The following is a 10,904-nucleotide window of genomic DNA, read 5'->3' as shown; positions in this document are numbered from 1 at the left end:
CAGTCCTCTGCATTCAAATGAAATGCATATATGACCAGAACTTGCTATGCTCAAAGAAACTTAATTTTGGATGGGTATGGTTTTGCTATTGCCCTCATGCTAATACAAGTATTGGATCAAGTACACATCAAGCAAGCGCTATCACTTGTCACAAGGGCTCCACACACCTGGTTAGGTGGGCCAGCTTAAGGTGTTCGAGTCGAAGGACTTCAAGAATTCGACGCCAGAGTGCATCCTTTGCCAAAAGGCTGAAGCAGCAGGCTCTTGGAGGGTGATCTCGGGGTTTTATGCCATCGGGTGTGGTGACCATAGACTCGGCAGGTCTCGTGGCCCGGCGTCAGTTTTCCTGTGTGTAATAAGCACAGCACATGCTATCACCATTTGCTGGTGATAAGGAATCACCACCATCCATCACTGCCCATCGCAGGGTTTGGAGTGATGATGTTTCAAAAAATCACTTGCAAGGGGTCCTAGCCTCTTAATTTTAGGATGCCGGCATGATGACCGCAGGTATGTCAGGCTGAACCAGCCCGGTCAGGTCTTCGTGCCGGGTGCGGTTTCTTCGGGTTTTAAATTAAAAAAATGGTTAATTAAGCATGGTGAGGATGATGCCTCATGCAGGCAGATGGTGATCATCCCTCTCATTCATTTGATGGAGTGCTTAATGTTTGGTCCACTTGAGATAGGTTTTGTAGGAAAAAAGTAGTGACATTTTATTTGAGGTGAATACCCCATTGGTTTGACTGCCAGGTTCAATTATGATGTGCAGCAGTAGCAAGTGTGATTCATTCAGGGGCCAACCTTTTGCCTCTAATTTTAAATATAGGCCTTACATTTTTCAAATTCCAAACATTGGCCTTTATTTTTTTGAAAACTGTCAAGCATGGGCTTACATTTATTATTGTTCTTTAACTCAAGTTAAATCACAAGCCAAATTTGATTGAGTATTTCTTAATTTTCAAGGGACAATGCAAGAAAACAAGAACGAATCACATTTTTCAAAATGATATATGTTGACCCGAAATCTCTATTTGACCGTTTTCAGAAAAAGCATGACCCATATCTAAAATTTTAGAAAAGTGTAACCCATTTTTGGATTTATAAGCAAAAAGTTGGCCCCTAAATGAAATTGTCAAATTCTTTTTTGATACGTGGTTGAAATATGATGCACACGATCTGTCCGTGGGCTGGACAATTAGAGACTTCTGAGTTCACAAGCGTGATTAAGTCATCAAGTCATAATTCTAAAACAAATTTAATTTGAGGTTACTTTAATACTCCCAATAGCCATCTTTTCCTAAAACATTGTCTACGAATTATGCTTTGTTTCACAAGGGCAGGAAATAAACCGTACGTGTGACATGTAATTTTGATATTTGGATGCTTTAAGTAAATGAAAAATGATAGTACCGTCTTTGTAAAATGACATAATTTTGAAAATGCTTCACAATTTATCAAAAATTTTCTCATACCCAAAATTTCGATTACTAGAAATTTTAAAATACTTTTAGCCTTTGCAACACATATTTATGCAAACTTTTTTGCACAAATATATTATGAACATTCTTACTACCTTCGCATGACTTTCACACAAATATGTTGTTGACGTTCTTACAAATACGTTGTGGACGTTCATACAAATATATTACAAACCTTCAAATATTTTTTTATAGACCTCATGACATTCACACAAATATGCCGTGAACATTTGAATATGATTAAAATCATCGAAAAAATTCACAACATATTTATGTGAACCTCCTAATATTTGCATAGGTTGCAAACCTCCGAATCACCTCCGAATCAGGTTAAAATCACTTAGGAGATTTGCTTGATCAGTTGCACGAACCTACCGGCATTCACACAAATCACCTATGAATCACAAAGAGATAGAGTATCCACACAGTTAGGGGGGGGGGGCAAAGAGAGTCGCAAAAAAGAAAATACAATTAAATACAAGTCAAAAATCATGCAATTATAAACTTTTTGAGGTTCATAAGATATATTATGTGGATGTTAGAAGGTCCCACAAATAACATGTGAATCTCTTTTGTTTGATTTTAACCATATTTGGAGGTCCACAACATATATGTGTGAGCGTCATCGGGATGTTCACCACATAGTTGTGTGAACGTCGGGAGGTTCACACAAATATGTTGCAATCATGGGTATCAATGGGCCGGGTTTACCCATATCTAACCCGAACCAAACTCTATAGGGTCCGGGTATGGTGATAAATAATAAGACTTAGGTCCGGACCCAAAGATCCAATTAATACATAAACACTGGTATAGTTTGTGGAATTTTATACTAGACTCAGACCCGACCCGAGTTCTGATTAAGACCCACAATTTTTCAATGTAAAAATGATAAAAATATGGTTTTACCGGTTATGGTTAGGGTCTCGTTCATGTAGTTCTTATCGGATTCGGGCATGGTTTTTCTTATAATGGAACCGATTAGATCGAGGTTCAATCCTGACACCATAACCGAAAATCGGGTTCAAGTCTGGTATCACCTGGATCCAAACCAAACCCAACCCGTTGATACCCCTAGTTGCGATGTGAACGTCAGGAGATCTGCTCAAATATGCAGTGAAGGGTAAAAATGTCTTAACAATTTTGAGAATAAAAATTTTAGACATGGACACGATTTCGGCAAATTGTGAGACATTTCTAAAATTGGGTAATTTTACATGGACAATACTATAATTTTCTGTTAATTAAAATCAGAATGTGTATTCAGATACCTTCAATCAGACTACTTTTAGATTCAGAACAACATTTTAAGTCAGCTTTGGAATTGATCGGAATCAAAATCCAACTCGATTGCATTTTTAACATGTAAATAGTTTGTTTTTGTTCTATTAATTCATATGCATTTCAGATTCAAATTCAACTTTACCTCATCAAATCTGATTTGGATCCGAATTCAAATTCAGGTATACTATTTATATTTCAAATTTGGATTTAGATTTAGCAAGATCTGGCCTGAATCTGAACCATTTGCACCCCTAACCCAAAAACACCGATCTCCCCGTAGAAAATTAAGGGGTGTTTCCTAATGTGGTGGCTTAGTGGGCCCCATGTTTTACGCACGGTCACGGGCCGTGCCATTTCATAGGAGCTGGGGGTTTGGGCATTGGGGAAGAGTTTTCTCATGAGAAAGGGGCAACATGGGCATGTCTCACGCCATGGGCCCCTTCCTATGGGAGTCGGCTACCTGTACAAGGTCCCACCTAAGCGCCTCTTATTCATGCTCAGCTTTGTAATTAAGTTGGGAGTCATTGCTCATTAGATTATCCTGGCTTTAATATATACCGGCTCCTATTATACATCAACAAAATCTCATTGTCATGTAAAAAATCTAGCTACTCTTCTGGTTAGATTTAGATTTGCAAAATAATACATTTAAAAATGATTTTTAAAATTGGTATGATCGTGCAACGGTTGCACCTTTATTTATATATATATATATATATATATATATATATATATATATATATATATATATATATATATAGAGAGAGAGAGAGAGAGAAAGAGAGAGAGGTGAAAAGGATCAATGGCCGACGATGGAGCATTGAGAGAGAGAGAGAGAGACGAAAAGAGGACTGTACGATCAAAGGTGCAACAACTATAACCAATGATGATTGAATAACTCTTCTTCTCCGGTGTTTTAGCGTTTTATCGTTCGGGCCTTATATATATTTATTTTTATAATATATTTAATAAGAAATAAGTTTTACATGAAGATTTTGCAACATCTAGACATTTTAAAAAATAAAAAATGGATGGCTCACAATTTTACAATACAAAGTATTGTCTGCCATTGACTTTTAGCACTTTAAAAATGCATATAAATTTTAAAAATTCAGAATCTAAAATATATTGCTTACTAAATAAATGATAAAAATGCAATATGTAATATGTAAGGACCCATATAGAAAAACTGGATTGCTAGCCATCATCATTGGTTATAAATGTTTCACCTTCCTTTTGTTGTACGGTCCTCCATTATATATATATATATATATATATATATATATATATATATATATGTGTGTGGTTATTTTCACTTTAAAAACAAAAGATTTATTTAAAAAGATTTTAAAAAATATTTCTTTAGAACAAAATTATTCTGAAGAGAATGGTACAAGGCTAGAGTGTTCCTCTCTAAGTGACGAGGGACGAGGGATAATGTAACAAAGGCTGAGATTTTCTAGTGTAGAGTAAGCCTAAAGTGGTGGACCCACCCAATGCTCAAACAAGCAAAACAAGTGTGTGCAATTAGTGAGAGGTGAGTAGGAAAAGAAATCACATGAAAAAGGCAAGAGGAAAAGGAAAATAGATACTTACTCAGGCATTGAAAAGCCTTAGCCCTTGTTTGTCGAACCCGCAAGACCTCCAAAAAATCTGGTAAAGTAACACTACTTTAGCCGAAAATCCTAGGCAGGCACTCCCTATAGAAAAAACCACTCTAGCATGATAGGAAAAGAAATCCCTAAGCTATATATATAAAGAGAGATTAAAATGAGTGACATTAATTACTGAGGGAGAGAGAAGTATAAATTATGGATAATTTTTAAAGTTACCAAGATAGGGAAAGTTATGGATAACTTTTGAAGTTATCAAAACTATTTCGAGACTGTTAAACATTACCATATCTATTATAAGAATAAACATCATTTTTACGTAGATAGGGCCTGTTTGGATCACGGACAAAGAGGGTATCCCTAGGATTAGAAAAGTTTTCTTATGAATCACGGAAAAATAAGTTTTGTTACGTTACATCATATTATATATTGGTCAATGTTTTACATTTAAGGTTTTCCTTCTACTTGTGCAATTTTTCTACGTGTTGCAAAGGGTACTCTTTGACTAGCTCATGCATGTAGGGGTGGGCATTGGACCAGCCCGGGCCTGTTTAGAGCTTGGGCTTTAAGTGTGACTCGGCCTGGAGATGGCTTGATTCTTAACGGGCTCAGGTTTGAAGAGCGCAGCCCATGACCCAATCTACTGGCCAAATGGGCCAATATGAAGTGGGGGCTCAGTTCGACCCAAAACCATATGTATGTTATTTTTTAATAAAATTAATAAATTAATTTTTAGAATATCATTTTTTAAAGTTAATAAATTATTTTTTAATAAAATTAATAAATTAACAAGTTCCCATGTGCCCAACTAATTATCTTTCTAGTTTTCACAAAAGTAATGCAACTAATTAGGTAAATAATAATAGTTACCAAATTAATATGCAGTTAATATTTTTTTAAAAATGTTAAGCTCAGGCCGGTCGGGCCAGCCCTGTAGCCCTCAGGCTGACCCAAACCCGGTAGTTATCGGGCCTAGGCCTATAATAACACCTTGACCCAAAACTTGCCCCTGGTGGACCGGGTTGGCTTGGCCCATTCGGCGGCCCAACTCATTGTCCACCCCTACACTACAAGGAACAAAGTCAATAGCGTCGACTCTTTAACGATGATAAAAAATAGTCATCACTATTGACTAGCAATAACAACTAAATATTCTCGTGAATGCCTTGGCTCACACAAATGTCATCGTTAAAGACATGTCTATAATGGCACATTTATATATCATTGTTATAGATATGTTTATAACGATGACATTATAAGGCCGATAAATATGTCATCATTATAAACATACTTATAATGTTGACTTAGACACTACAAGAAAATACGTTGTTAGCGACAGAATCGTTCCGTCGCTAGTTAGTGACGAATTAACGAGCGACAAACATCCGTCGCTATAATTAATAAAGTTTACGAAAATAGCGACGGAATATAGTATGTCGCCCATTCCGTCGCTACTTAGTGACGGATTTTGCGACGTAATATTTTGTCGTTACGGTCGCACCATTTGCCGACGAAGTTGGCGACCGAATCTAGTCCGTCGCTAAGTAGCGACGGACATGACGACGGAATATAGTCTATCGCTTGTTCCGTAAATTTGATTTACGTTGGCTTAGCGACGGAATTAATCCGTCGCTAATTTTCGAATAACCCTAATCACGGCCAGCTTTTCCTTTTCTTCTTTCGCTGCTCTCGCCGTTCGCCGGTTCCCACCGTTCGTCAGTCCCAACCCCCGGAGACAGGTAAAGGAAGGCACCCCCCCCCCCCCCCCGCCGCCCCGCCGGAAAATGCGGAGGTTAACCCCCTGCGTTTTCCGGCAGGAGGTCGACCCCCCCGGAACAGGCAGGGGGTTAACCCCCTGCCTATTCCGGCAGGGGGTCGACCCCGGCAGAGGGTTAACCCCCTGCCTATTCCGGCAGGGGGTCGACCCCGGCAGAGGGTTAACCCCCTGCCTTTCCAGCAGGGGGTTAACCCCTTGCCAGAACAGGCAGGGGGTTAACCCCTACCTATTCCGGCAGGGGGTCGACCCCTGCAGGGGGTCGACCCCTGCAGGGGGTCGACCCCGGCAGGGAGTCGACCCCGGCAGGGGGTCGACCCCGGCAGGGAGTCGACCCCGGCAGGGGGTCGACCCCGGCAGGGAGTCGACTCCGGGGGTCGACCCTGGCAGGGAGTCGACCCCGGGGGTCGACCCCGGCAGGGGGGCGACCCTCTGCTGTTCTGGCAGGGGGTCGACTCATTGGCGGAAAGGCTGGGGGTCGACCCTCTGCCCGAACAGGGGGTCAGTTAACCCCCTATGTTCTGTAAGGGGGTTAACCCCCTATGTTCCGTAAGTAAGTGACAAAGGCGGGTTAGCCTCCTTTTTTTTCGTGGTGACTTCATTTTAAAACTATGTTTTTTTGTGCAGATTTTTCAACAGAACCAGCTCGTGCTCGACCACCTGTGGTAAGTAAGTGACAAAAATAATGCAAATCGGGTAAATACCCGTGGTAAGTAAGTGATGCAAGCGTATCACATGTTATTTAATTTATTAGATGTAACATTTTATTGTTCACTCACTCACTTAGTTGTTGATGTTTAGGGTTACTTTGTTGGAGTTCGGAGATCTTGCTGAGCATGATTTTAATGTATGAATATTGAAGTGTTCTTATTTTTTGAGTACGGAACTCATGCTAAGCATGGTAGTAGTTAGTAAGATATTGAAGTGTGTTTGTTGCAGGTACATGTTTGTCATTTGTTTGATATGAATGATTACGATGTATTGCAATGTTTGATGTAATTGTATTCATGCTTGCATGTAGTTACTTTCAATTTGATTATGACTTCCATGTGAAATTGTATAATGAATGCATGTTTTAAATGATTGTATCATGCCATTAATAGTTTGCACATGAAAATATTAAGTTATCAATGCATGCATCAAAATTCTTGTTATTGCATGACATCATATATTGCATGATAAATTTGATATTTTCTTCATCATAGCATTCTGATTGTTCTCTTTTAATTCGTTAAGCTATTATTCGTAACATCATAAGAAAATGACTGCAAATCGTGAATGGATGTATCGTAGGATAGTGGACAATGAGTTATCGCATGAATATATGGATGGTGTTGACAGTTTTATAGAATTTGCAACGGCAAGTGTCAGTACAGTGGATCCCACAGGTCAGATTAGGTGTCCTTGCAAGATTTGTAAGAATAATCAATTTGTAGAACCTTATAGCGTTAGACATCACCTATGCAGGAAGGGTTTTGTGAGTGATTATCAGAACTGAACGTTTCATGGAGAAGAATTTAAAAACGATTTTGATGCACGGGTGAATGTGGTGCACGATAATCCATATACGGATTTGATATTTGATGCTGCAGGAACAGAACTGGGTTCTGCTATGAGTTTAAATGATGTAAGAACTGCCGTAGATGAAGAATCACCAAACGATGCAGCTAGTAGATTTTATGATTTACTTAAAGATGTTGATGAGTCACTTTGGAACGGTTGCGAGAGTCGCACTATCTTGTCTGCAGTTCTTCAACTAATGAATTTGAAGTCCGAGTATAATTTGAGTCAATCATGTTTTGACCGTTTATGCATGATTGTGAAGAGTATGTTGCCCAAAGATGAGAAATTGCCACAAAATTTCTATCGTGCGAAAGTTATGGTCAACGCTCTAGGTATGGGTTACAAAAAGATTGATGCTTGTCCAAATCACTGCATGTTGTATTTCAAGGAGCAGGAAAACAACATATCATGCCCATCATGTGGGCATCCTCGGTTCAAGCCAAAGACAAGAAGCAATGGTAGCACGAGATCAAAGGAAGTTTCATACAAGTCGCTCTGCTACTTTCCTATCACTCCTAGATTGCAGCGATTGTATATGTCTTCAAGGACAGCTAAACACATGAGATGGCATGTAAATAAAGTTCGACACGATGAAAACAAGCTCACGCATCCTGTTGACGCTGAAGCTTGGAAGCACTTTGATCGTACTCATCAGAACTTCACAATGGAAGTGCGAAATGTTAGACTCGGTCTATATACAGATGGATTTAATCCATTTGGGGGTAGATCAACTCCATACTCATGCTGGCCAGTATTTGTAACTTCATACAACCTTCCACCAAGCTTGTGTATGAAACGTCCAAATCTTTTCTTGTCTCTGTTGATCCCTGGTCCGACCTCACCTGGCCAAAATCTTGATGTATATTTAAGTTCATTGATTGATGAACTAAAAGTACTATGGGATGATGGTGTTACCACGTATGATGCCCACCAAAAACAAAATTTCAACATGAAGGTCGTTGTTCTATGGACAATCAGTGACTTCCCTGCATATGGTATGCTATCTGGTTGGAGCACACATGGGAGGTTGGCATGTCCGTACTGCATGGAGGATTCCAAAGCTTTTAGATTGAGGCATGGAAGGAAGCCTTGCTGGTTTGAGTGCCATCGTCGATTTTTACCCAGTGACCATCCGTTTCGATGACAAAAGAATGTGTTTAAAGTAGGAACAACTGAAACGAAAGGTCCATCCTCAAGATTGTCTAGCATAGAGATTCTAAGAAGATTGCCATACTTTCCAGATGTATTAACAGATGCCCGCAGTCCTACACCCTTTCGTGGATTTGGGAAGGATCACAATTGGACAAAGAAATCTATTTTTGGGAACTATCGTATTGACCGACCCTATTGATACGACATAATTTGGATGTGATGCATGTGGAGAAAAATGTGTTTGATAATGTGTTCAATACAGTAATGAATGTTAAAGGAAAAACGAAGGATAATCCGAAGGCCCGTATGGATTTAAAATTAATATGTAAAAGACCAGAATTGGAACTCAAATAGTATAATGGCAAAGTACTGAAACCAAAGGCAAAGTACATGCTCGGACCTGATCAAATAAAACATGTATGTCAATGGTTGAGACAATTGAAATTTTCAGATGGATATGTCTCTAACATTGCTTGGGCTGTGAAGATTGACGATGGACAGTTATATGGGTTGAAGAGCCATGATTGTCATATCTTTATGCAACGATTGATACCTCTTGCATTCTATGATATGTTAGACAAACCTATATAGAAGGTACTGTCTGAGTTGAGCGGATTTTTCAGAACATTGTACGCATCAGAGGTCGTAGTATCAGATATAAAGAATCTCGATGACTCTATCATCACCACAGTTTGTCTGCTAGAAAAGATATTTTCGCCAGCATTTTTCGATGTTATGGAACATTTGATAATAGATCTGCCATATGAACTAAGGGTTGGTGGCCTTGTACAATATCGATGGATATACCCATTTGAAAGGTATATGTTTTTTTATATTTGTCTCTTTAATGACAGATATTTAAAATTTGAAATATATATTTGTGTCAGATGCATGTTCGACCTCAAAAAAAAGGTTCGTAATAAAGCAAGAGTAGAAGGCGCTATTTGTGAGGTGTACACTTTAGAAGAGATTTTAAATTTCTCATCTATGTACTTTGAACCTCATATTCCAACACGTTACACATGCCCGTCCCGTAACGATGATGGAGAACAAGTAACTGTAGCTGACAAACTGTCTATATTTCAACCACTTGGGCATACATTTGGTAGTTGTCAATCAAGGCTCTTGACAGATCGAGAGCAAGACGCAACACACATCTATATTCTTTTTAATTGCTCAGCGATCGACCCATACATCGAGTAAGTATATGTAGACGCAACACAATTATAAATTCTTTTATGTTTTATATGTGGATACATGGCTCGGTAATATAAGTATTTGTGGTTTGCAGACAATTTGATCTGGAGTTGCAAAGAGAAGTTTCACATCTCACTGATGCAGAAGTACAAAAAGAACGTGAAACTAAGTTTGTGGGGTGGTTGAAACAGTTGGTAAAGAAGCTAACATAAATTTTGTACTTATAAACAACACTAAGTTACTTAATTGATCGTGATCATAATCATTGTTTATGTATGTGCATAGGTCCACCATGATGATGTTAAAGATCAAGGAATATGTGATTTAGAAAATGGTCCGACCAAAGTTGTGCAATGCTACAACGGGTACATCGTAAATGGTTATCAATTCCATACAAAAGATTACAGTATAAACAAATCAACGATGAATAGTGGTGTGTGTGTCAAGGGTAGCAGCTACGGTGAAAATGAACATGATTACTACGCTGTTATAGAGGAAATAATGGAGTTGACTTACTTAGGCATAAATAACAGGGTAACTTTATTCAAGTGTCATTGGTTTGATCAAACTGCAACAAGACTCGACAAAGCTTCAGGCATTGTGGAGGTGAATCATAAATCCAGGTTTGGAACATATGAACCATTCATATTAGCCTCGCAAGCTCAACAAGTTTATTATACTTCATATCCGAGTATAAAAAAGTCAGATAGAAATGAATGGTGGGCAGTTTACAAGGTGAAATCCAAACTATACCCTGAGTATGATCAGTTACAGGAAGATGAGTTAGCTGAAGACAGCGATTACTATCAATCAGATGATGTCTATGACTTCGCTTATGGTCAA

This window comes from Nuphar pumila, chromosome 17 (genome assembly GCF_984573655.1).
Source record: "Nuphar pumila chromosome 17, dmNupPumi1.hap1.1, whole genome shotgun sequence".
NCBI lineage: Eukaryota > Viridiplantae > Streptophyta > Magnoliopsida > Nymphaeales > Nymphaeaceae > Nuphar > Nuphar pumila.
This window is presented reverse-complemented; position numbering follows the sequence as displayed.